The sequence below is a fragment of the Hippopotamus amphibius genome, chromosome 3, assembly GCF_030028045.1.
Source record: "Hippopotamus amphibius kiboko isolate mHipAmp2 chromosome 3, mHipAmp2.hap2, whole genome shotgun sequence".
Lineage (NCBI taxonomy): Eukaryota > Metazoa > Chordata > Mammalia > Artiodactyla > Hippopotamidae > Hippopotamus > Hippopotamus amphibius.
The window spans coordinates 121,608,454-121,620,150 of record NC_080188.1 but is presented as its reverse complement, the minus strand read 5'-3'; positions in this window follow the sequence as shown (position 1 = coordinate 121,620,150).

Here is an 11,697-nt window from a genome sequence, read left to right as displayed (position 1 = left end):
AGCAGTATTTGTAATGTCATAAGTAAGAATTTAAGTCAAGAATTCCCATTAAGTGCAGCCTAGTATGTACCCATGTTATCTGACTTCCTCTGTTCTGTAATAATCCTTATTTTTCAGGGTAATTGTATATTGGTATTGTTCATAAGGCACTAAGCCTAATCTTCTAGTGCAACTACACTGATGATCTTTAGTGTGATTTAATTTTTCCCAGCACAGAGGAGCTGATAATGCAGCTGAACATATACGAGGATTACAGGGGGATTCTTTAGAATGTTAGGAGAGTTCTTCCTCATTCCTCAGGCTTTTTATTATAGGAGAAAGTCCTGAACAAAAGAGAACCTCAGTCCATTTTTCCACCCTGTGGCAATAAAGGTCTAATTGGAAGATATCCATTTTCAGGCCAGTTTCTCATCCCCCAACTTAAATAAAGGCTAGGCATGGCTACAGTAGAATCTAAGTTTTCCTCTACAGTAGAATCTAAGTTTTTCTCTTTTCTCAGCCCATCTGGCTTAGCAATGGGATCCTTCGATGTCAAATAACCTGCAACCAAGAACAAGGCAAGTCTTCTAGAAAGCAATCCAGCATCCTAGAAATGTTTTCTAGGAGGCTGGTGCCTGAAGGGATGTGGGGTGTCCCCTTAATTCCCTTCAAACCTGGTGGGCTTTTAAGCATATTTGCCCACCAAATCCTGACCAGACATCTCTGGCCCCCACTGAAGCCTCATGCAAGGCACCCAACCCAGCAGGGACAGAAAAGGGCTTTTGAACCAGTGCAGACCGGTTGCCAGAACTTTCGTTAGGAGGGATCCCTTGTCTATAGGGCTTACACTGCTGGAGTGTATTCCTGGAGACTGAGCATCTATAAATCCTAGGACATAGGCTGTTTGGAAGTGGCCAGCCCAGTAGGTAGTCTCTTACAGATTATGGGGTGTTAAGGCCTGGAGTGAAGGTGGAACTCCTGGAGGAGCTGGAGTTGGCCTCAATGGAAAATGCCGAAGGGATCAGAATCTGAGGGCTGAGAGATGGGAATATTCCCATAGAGGATCTTGGGACACAGAATAAGGTGGGAGAGTAATCAGCAGAGGAATCCCAAGTCTACTGCCCTGTTTGTTTGCATCTAAGGTACAGTTGAAGGAGACATAAGGCTTAGGTGAAAAAGAGACCTTGTTTCCTGAGTGGAGTAAGTTAGAAAATCGCAGGAAATAAAAAGCAAAGGGAGGGGTGTGCGCCTGGCGGGCTGCTTGGGAGAAAGACATTGGAAGGCAGTGGGCCCCGTGGGAGGTAATTTTTCTTCCAGGAAAAATAAAGTGTGGTGCCTGCCAGGGTGCAATTGGTAGAAGAGAGCAGCAGGCACTGAGCTCTGGCTCCCCTCATTGCTTGCTGATGAACTGCTTGGTCACAGGGCATGCTGGGAGTTGTAGTTTACAGGGAGAGAGAGAGAGAGAGAGAGAGAGAGAGAGAGAGAGAGATTGAGAGAGAGGGAGAGAGAGAAGGAAGGAGATCTGAGAGTTCAGAGAGTTCCAGTAAAAGAATGAGAGAAGGAGTGCGAGCAAGAGAGAGAAGACACCCCTTGGACCCCGGAGATGAGAGAGCTAAGATGAAGCCCTGCCGGTCTTGGAAACAGAACAAGCAGAGAGCTGAGCACAAGCATGTTTTCATAGGAGAGAGAGTGAAAGTCAGAAGTCTCCAGCCAGCAGTTTGTGAGAGAACTGCCATTTACCTTGAATTCCTGCGTTTCAGCACCATCTGATCTCAGAGAGGCAGCAGTGAGCAGTGGGCTGAAGTGAGATCTTAATTCCATGTTCAGGTAATGAATCTGGGTTGCCTGCATGAAAACTAGGATTCCTAGTCACCAGAACAGCAAGGGCTACAGGCTAGAAGCTATTTTTCCCTGGATCTTGTTCCCAGGGCAAAATACATTTCTCACGAAGGCCAAAAGTGTAAAAGCAGGTACAAAGTTTGTTATTAGAGACATAGGATAGCAAGGAATGGGAGAACACACAGAGAAACAGTTTGTTTAGTTAAGACAGAAGTAAGGCACACCCATAGAGATAGCGTGTGGGCGTCATTTGTAATGAGGAGGAGTGCAATAAAGAGGTGGTTCAAAAAGTCCAGGGCCGGGTGGCTTCACAGGCAAATTTTATCAAACATTTAGAGAAGAGCTAACACCTATTCTCCTCAATTTCTTCCAAAGTATAGCAGAAGGAGGAACACTCCCAAACGCATTCTATGAGGCCACCATCACCCTGATACCAAAACCAGGCAAAGATGTCATAAAAAAAGAAAATTACAGGCCAATATCACTGATGAATATAGATGCAAAAATCCTCAACAAAATATTAGGAAACAAAATCCAACAGCATATTAATAAGATCATACAGCATGATCGAGTGGGGTTTATCAATGGAATGCAAGGATTCTTCAATATATGCAAATCAATCAATGTTATGCATCATATTAAGAAATTGAAGGCTAAAAACCATATGATAATCTCAATATGCAGAAAAAGCTTTTGACAAAATTCAACAACCATTTATGATAAAAACTCTCCAGAAAGCAGGCATAGAAGGAAGTTACTTCAACATAATAAAAGCCATATATGACAAACCAGCAGCCAACATCATTTTAAATCATGAAATACTGAATGCATTCCCTCTAAGAACAAGAATAAGACAAGGGTGCCCAGTCTCACCACTCTTATTCAACATAGCTCTGGAAGATTTAGCCACAGCCATCAGAGAAGAAAATGAAATAAAAGGAATCCAAATTGGAAAAGAAGAAGTAAAATTGTCACTCTTTGCAGATGACATGATATTGTACATAGAAAACCCTAGAGAAACTTCCAGAAAGCTGCTAGCACTAATTGATAAATTTAGTAAAGTAGCAGCTTACAAAATGAATGCACAGACCTCCCTTGCATTCCCATACACTAACAATGAAAGATCAGAAACAAAAATTAAGGAAACAATCCCATTTACCATTGCAACAAAAAAGAATAAAATACCTAGGAATAAACCTGCCTAAAGAACAAAAGACCTGTATGCAGAAAATTATAAGACACTGATGAAAGACATCAAAGACGATAAAAAGAGATGTAGGGACATACCATGTTCTTGGATTGCAAGTATCAACATTGTGAAAACGACTATCCTACCCAAAGCAATTTACAGATTCAAGCAATCGCTATCAAATTACCAATGACATTTTTCACAGAACTACAGCAAGAAATTTTATGATTTGTATGGCAAAGCAAAAGACCCCGAATAGCCAAAATATTCTTGAGAGGGAAAGACAGAGCTGGAGAAATCAGGCTCCTTGACTTCAAAGTATACTACAGGGCTTTAGTGATCAAGACAGTATGGTACTGGCACAAAAACTGAAATATAGATCAATGAACAGAATAGAGAGCCCAGAGATAAACCCACGCACATATGGGCACCTTATCTTTGGCAAAGGAGGCAAGAATATACAATGGAAAAAAACAGCCTCTTCAACCAATGGTGCTGGGAAAATTGGACAGCAACATGTAAAAGAATGATGTTAGAACACTTCCTAACACCATACACAAAAATAAAATGGATTAAAGACCTAAATCTAAGGCCAGACACTATAAAACACTTAGAGGAAAACATAGGCAGAACACTCTATGACATACATCAAAGCAAGATCCTTTTGGATCCACCTTCTAGAATAATGGAAATAAAATCAAGAATAAACAAATGGGACATAGTGAAACTTAAAAGCTTTTGCACAAGAAAAGAAATTTTAAACAAGACAAGAAGACAACCTTCAGAATGGGAGAAAATAGATGCCAAAGAAGCAATTGACAAAGGAATAATTTCCAAAATACACAAGCAGCCCATGCAGCTTAATAATAAAAAAGCAAATAACACAATCCAAAAGTGTGTGGAAGACCTAAGTAGACATTTCTCCAAAGAAGACATACAGATGGCCAACAAACACATGAAAAGATGCTCAGCATCACTAAACAATAGAGAAATGCAGGTCAAAGTCACCATGAGATATCACCTCACACTGGTCAGAATGGCCATCATCAAAAAATCGAGAAACAATAAATGCTGGAGAGGGTGGGGAGAAAAGGGAAGCTTTCTCCACTGTTGTTGGAAATGTCAATTGGTACAGCCACTGTGGAAAACAGTATGGAGATTCCTTGAAAAACTAAAAAGGAAACCACCATATGACCCAGCAATCCCACTCCTGGGCATATACCCTGAGAAAACCATAATCCAAAAAGAAACAGTTACCACATTGTTCATTGCAGGACTATTTATAATAGCCAGGACATGGAAGCAACCTAAATACCCATCAACAGATGAATGAATAAAGAAGGTATGACACATATATACAAAGCAATATTACTTACCATAAAAATGGATGAAATTGAGTTATTTGTAGGGAGGTGAATGGAGGTAGAATCTGTCATAGAGAGCGAAGTAAGCCAGGAAGAAAAAACAAATACCATATGCTAACTCATACATGTGGAATCTTAAAGAAATGATAGTGATGAACCCAGTGACAGGGCAAAAATTAAGATTTAGTTGTAGCGAATGGACTTGGGCCCATGGGGTGGGGCTCGAAGGGGAAGCTGGGATGAAATGAGCGAGTAGCATTGACATATATGGACTATGAAATATAAAATAGCCAGTATGAAGCTGCTGTGTAATACAGGGAGGTCAACTCAGTGATGGGTGATGACTTAGAGGGGTGAGATAGGGAGGGGCGGAGGGAGTCGCGGGATGGAGGGAATATGTGGATACAATTATAAATACAGATGTTTCACTTTGGTGTATAGCAAAAACCGACACAGCAGTGTGAAGCAATTCTATTCCAATAAAGAGCTTTAAAAAAATAAAGTAAGAGGTAGTTAAGTCATGTATATAGGGCAGTTTTCCAGGATTTGTTTATATTTGGCAAATTATCTTGTTTCATTCTTCACACGTCACCGGTCCCAGGATTCTCCCCATCATGCATGCACACCTTTTTTTCCAAGACAGATTTCAGCCCAAAGGCCTATAGGAAAGCCTTACCATAACATATTATGGGGTGGCTCCTTTTGACCTCCAGGGAGCCTTTCTGTGCATGTGTAATGTCTCCCTTGTCTCAAAAATGGGGAACATATGACCTCTTGATCTCTCTCTTTTTTTTTAATTAATTTATTATTTTTTTGGGGGTACACCAAGTTCAGACATCTGTTTTTATACACATATCCCCGTATTCCCTCCCTCCCTTGACTCCCCCTCCACCCTCCCTCGAGTCCCCCCCACCCTCCCCGTCCCAGTCCTCTAAGGCATCTTCTATCCTCGAGTTGAACTCCCTTTGTTATACAACAACTTCCCACTGGCTATCTATTTTACAGTTGGTAGTATATATATGTCTGTGCTACTCTCTCGCTTAGTCTCAGCTTCCCCTTTACCCCCCGCCCCTTCTCAGTCTTAATCGAAAGCATTGGAAACCTTAGCTGTCATAAGGAAAACATAATTTGGTTGTCAGGGAAGAGATAGGGGACACTTTCCTGGAAACCCTTTTGTGCAAGATCAATGGCCAGCTGTTTCTACATTCTTTCTGTTTGTGGGAAGAGCTTTATTAACTAAGTTAGGGGCCACTCTGTTTCTTGATGGGCAAGGGAACCACCCTCATCACCAAATGGTTCTAACAAAAAGCAAAAAGGAATGAATAAAATCTGAAGCTAAAATAGAAGCCTTAGTAATGACCCTGGAATGTAGAATATCAAGGTTTCAGGCTTGGGCATGGATTTTTAGCCAGTGATTATTAAGTAAAAAGGGTTATACAGTGTCTAAATATAAGATACAGATTTCTTAAACCTAGGGAAGATCCTCAAAAATGTGTGCAAATAGATTACCAAAATAAGAGGCCACTGGTGTGGCTAAGCTGACCATATCTGATATTCAGGGCCTGATAGGAATTTTGGAAGAGGCCTTCTCCCGAAAGCTAAATGCAGAAAAGTAAGCGTTCCAACACAGGTGAATGGGTATATCAGGCTTTCAATATTATTGAGCTAATCACCCAATTCTTTGAAAAATCAACCAAAACTGTCTTTGTTTTGCAAATGTAGTCTTTACAGGACCAGATGTGTGGCTTCAAAAGTTATCCAAAACCCACCAATCCTTTGACCACTCACCAAAACTTCCCTATTTATCTTGAGGCCTGTAATTATTTTTCTTAAATAAACAAATTTATTTATCTGTTTATTGGCTGCATTAGGTCTCTGTTGCTGCCCACAGGCTTTGTTTAGTTTTGACGAGCAGAGGCTACTCTTCGTTACACTGCACTGTCTTCTCTACGTGATGCTTTCTCTTTTTGTGGACCCCGGGCTCTCTGAGTATGAGCTTCAGTAGTTGCAGCATGTGGGCGCGGTATTTGTGGCTCCCAGGCTGTAGCTCACAGTCTCAGTAGTTGTGGTGCATGGGCTTAATTGCTTCATGTCACGCAGGATCTCACTGGACCAGGGTTTTAACCCATGTCCCCTGCATTGGCAGGCAGATTCTTAACCACGACACCACCAGGGAATTCAAGAGGCTTGTAAGTATTAAACAAAGGGGAAACAAAGTCAAACTAGGAGGAACTGGGTTGTACCTTTGAGATGAAAATATCCTATTAGGTCTTCTGAGGAACCCTTATGTCTGTCATCTTTTTAAACGCAAATTTTGAAAGGGCGGGTAATGTCATTTAGAACTTGACTTGTCAAGGAAAAGTAGGAATCCTAAGTGTCTTTTCTGTAAACACTAGTAAAAAGGGTTTAGCCATCTATATAGGTGACCTTGATTTGTTCCATCTGCCAGAAGTCAATTGGAATCCAACTTCTTATAACCTGTAGGTTTTATGTTGTACCTGACTCAGGACTGACATTTTGGAATGGGAGTGCTGAGGCCTAATTGTTTGTTTGTGTTTGTGTGTTCATATGTATCTCTGTGTATGTTATAGATGTGTGGTATTGCCAAAAATTAATTGGTAAAAGAGCTCTATTTAATTGACTTACAGGAAATTCAGTTCTTATATAAATACTCAGAAATAGAAAATAATTTGGTCAGAATGTATTTCAGGTTCATGTCATCTGGAAAATATTCAGTACTAAAGTGATATCTGGTACTGAAGGTGGCTTAACCTTGTTGATGTGATTAATATGGACTTGACTTTAGAGTCATCCATATTGAGTATCATACTTTTGTTGTACCTAGGTTTACTAGAGGTCAAATGACACCTTATTCTGCTTTAAATTTGTCAACTAGAAAAGTAACTCTATATGAAAAAAAAAGCATATAACCTTTTAAGGAAATTAAGATGTATTTTTTCAGTGAATGAAGGTGACTGGAATGAGAAAAAATGTACTGGAAAGAGTAGTGCTTAATCAGGATTTACTCATATTGGAGTAAATTTCCTTGGTAAGTGGATTTTATTGGGAGTTGGCTGCGTGAAGAATGAATTTGGTTTCACATTAAAGTTTTCTTGAAATGCTGCTTTTAACAACAGATAGTATGAGTGTCTCTGCCTTTAAGTGATGTGTATTTGCTTTTGAGATCATTTGCCACTTTGGTTAAGGAATAAGTATTGTCTCACAGTGACCGATGATCTTATTTGACCAAGTGCTTTAAAACCTTTTGACAAACTTCCAGAATATCAAATTTTAATTGTTTCTTTTGATTTCCAGCTAACTGTGGGGTGCTTCAGAGGGCGCCTGAGGCTTCTTAAAAAGAAATATTAACTAGGATTATTTGATATGTTAAGTGCAATCATTCATAATTCTGGTTATTGTAAACAAGCCTATTGATTATACTCTAATGGGCTGTTTAACCATACCTTTTGAGTCTTCTGTCATTTATCAATATTTTTGTACTCTGATGCTGGTAGGAGAAGTGCTTCTTCATCAAGGAGATTCATAGACAGTCTATGGAAGCAACTACAACAGTTCCACACCAAGGGGATGGCAATGTGATGATTCCAGCTTATACAGACTTAAAACAAGAAGCTGTCCTGCCCCAGGGGGCTCCTAAATCAGGCATCTAGAGATTTTTACTTCCTGACAGTTAGGGTCAATGGGCCTATTCAGCCTTGAAACAGTTACAGGGGATGAATCATTGCCCTTCTTCTTCCCATAAGAATACGGGAGTAGGGGCTTCCCTTGTTGCCCAGAGGTTAAGAATCTGCCTTCCAGTTCAGGGGACACAGGTTTGATCCCTAGTCCTGGAAGATCCCAAATACTGGGGGCAACGAGGCCGTGTGCCACAACTACTGAGGCTGTGCTCTAGATCCTGTGTGTCACAACTACTGAGCCTTTGCCAAACTTATTGAAGCCTACACACCTAGAGCCCATGCTCCACAACAAGGGAAACCACTGAGATAAGAGACTGTGCACCTCAAAGATGTATAGCTTCTGCTTGCCACAACTAGTGAAAGTGCATGTGCACCAACAAAGAACCAAACAGAGCCAAGAAATAAAACAAAATAATTGTATTAAAAAAAGAATACAGAGATAGCTTTCTCCACAAGAGAGCAGACAGCAGTATCAAGCAGTATCAGCAGTATTTCATCTTGCAGGACTGAAAACCACAGCCACAGAAAGATAGAGAAAATGAAAAAGCGGAGGACTTTGTACCAGATGAAGGGACAGGATAAAGACCCAGAAAAACAATAAATGAAGAGGAGATAGGCACCCTTACAGAAAAAGAATTCAGAATAATGATAGTGAAGATGATCCAGGACTTTGAAAAAAGACTGGATGCAAAGACCGAAAAGTTTACCAAAGACCTAGAAGAATTAAAGAGCAAACAGAGATATGCAACACAATAACTGAAATGAAAAATACACTAGAAGGAACCAAGAGCAGATGAACAGAGGCAGAAGGGTGAATAAGTGACCCAGAAGACAGAATGGTGATAATCACTGATGCAGAAAAGAATAAAGAAAAAAGAATGAAAAGAACTGAAGACAGCCTAAGAGACCTCTGGGACAATGTTAAACGTGCCAACATTTGCATTATAGGGGTCCCAGAAGGAGAAGAGAGAGAGAAAGGACCCGAGAAAATACTGGAAGAGATTATAGTTGAAAACTTCCCTAACATGGGAAAGGAAATAGTTACCCAAGTCCAGGAAGTGCAGAGAGTCCCAGGCAGGATAAATCCAAGGAGAAACATGCCAAGACATATAGTAGTCAAATTGACAAAAATTAAAGACAGAGAAATGTTATTAAAAGCAACAAGGGAAAAACGACAAATAACATACAAGGGAACTCCCATCAGGTTAACAGCTGATTTGTCAGCAGAAACTCTGCAAGCCAGAAGGGAGTGGCATGATATATTTCAAGTGATGAAAGGGAAGAACCTACAACCAAGAATATTCTGCCCAGCAAGGATCTCATTCAGATTCGAGGGAGAAATCAAAAGCTTTACAGACAAGCAACTGCTAAGAGAATTCAGCACCACCAAACCAATCCTACAACAAATGCTAAAGAAACTTCTCTAAGCAGGAAACATAAGAGAAGAGAAGGACCTACAAAAACAAAAACAAAACAATTAAGAAAATGGTAATAGGAACATACATATCGATAATTACCTTGAATGTAAATGGACTAAATGCACCAACCAGAAGACACAGACTGGCTGAATGGATACAAAAACAAGACCCATATATATGCTGTCTTAAAGAGACCCACTTCAGACCTAGGCACATATACAGACAGAAAGTGAAGGGATGGAAAAAAATATACTATGCAAATGAAAATCAAAAGAAAGCTGGAGTAGCAATACTCATATCAGATAAAATAGACTTTAAAATAAAAAATGTTACAAGAGACAAGAAAGGATATTACATAAAGATCAAGGGATCAATCCAAGAAGAGGAGATAACAATTATAAATATATATGCACCCAATATAGGAGCACCTCAATACATAAGGCAAATGCTAACAACTATGAAAGAGGAAATGCAAGGCAGAAATAGAGACACAGGTGTAGAGAACAAACACATGGACACCAAGTGGGGAAAGCGGGGAGGATTGGGGGGGAATGAATTGGGAGATTGGGATACCAAATTGTACATTCTAAATATATGCTGTTTATTGTCTGTTAACTGTATCTCAATAAAAGTTCTTAAAAAAAAAGAAAACATTGGTAGAATTTATGTCAGAGAATGTTTTGCCTATGATCTTTTAGGAGTTTTATGGTGTCATGTCTTATGTTTAAATCTTTAAGCTGTTTTGTTTATTTTTGTGTATGGTGAGAGGGTGTATTCTAACTTCATTGATTTATAAAAACAAAAAAGAATACCGTAGTAAATTCTCTTAGGGGGTAATGAAACAGGGGGGAAGGGGGCAGGGCACAACCTTGAAAGAATGACATAGCCCAAGGACATGACATAAACTGAGGAGAGCCAAATGGGTCCAAGATGGTGGACAAGTCGATTTCCACTTGAACTTAAGCCTCAAGAATATGATCCTAAGAATCAGAAAGTGGGCTGTGGTCCAATTCCTGAAAATCCCCGCCCCTTCCTGAAATAGCTGGCATGTTCCTCCAACTCATTAGCCTATGAAATAACCCACCCCTCTAAAAACTGACAACCCCATACTCTGGTTCCTTTCTCACCTTGTGAGATGGCACACCACTGTCTGTGGAGTGTGTTTCTGTGTAAATAAATCCACTTCTTACCTATCAGTTTGTCTCTCACTGAATTCTTTCTGTGATGAGATATCAAGAAACTGAACTTCATTCAGTCCTGAAACCAGGTGTGTGATCTCAGTTGGAAGAGCTTGGGTTTGGGCTGGATTTGAGTCATAGCCACCAGGGTTCAAGCCCTAATCTGAGGTGCATGGTTTCAGTTTTAGCATTACATCATATTGATTGAAAGAAATTAAATACGTAAACAGTCATGACTGGGACTTTCCTGGTGGCGCGCCATGGAGAAGATGCCATGCTCCCAATGCAGGGCTCCCAGGTTCGATCCCTGGGCAGGGAAGTACATCCCACAAGCCACAACTAATAGTTCACATGCCACAGCTTAAGATCCTGCGTGCCACACCTGAAGATCCCACATGGTTCAACTTTGACCTGTCAAAGCCAAATAAATGTATACAATTTTTTTAAAAAAAGCCTGAATGATATTCCTTTGTACATCTCTATCACATTTTCTATATCCATTCAGCTGTTGATGGATCAATGTTGTTTCTGCATCTCGCCTATTGTTAATGATGCTGAAAGGTACATGACAGGACAATTATCCCTTTGAGATCATAATTTTAAGTTCTTGGGATAAATACCCAGAAGTGGAATTGCTGGACAACTATAAATACTCTTTTCAATTTCTTGAGGAATCTCCAATATGTTCTCCAGCAGCGACACCATTTTACATCCCCACCAACAGTGTACAGGGTCCCACATTGTCATCAACACTTGTTTTCTTTTGTTTCTTGATAATGACCATTCTAATGGATGTGAGATGGTGTCTTATTGGCATTTGATTTGTATTTTCCTGATGATTAGTGAGGGATGAGTTATCCTTATCTCAAATATGCAGAATAGGAAACTGATGTCCAGAAGTGAACTTATGAAGGTCCTATGACTAGTAGGTGTCAGAGGTGGGATTTGAACCCAGGTAGGAAAGCTCCAGGATGGACATGCCTGGCAAGTATGCTGCACTGACTTCCATATGCTTAGCAAAGCTGGGCTCAT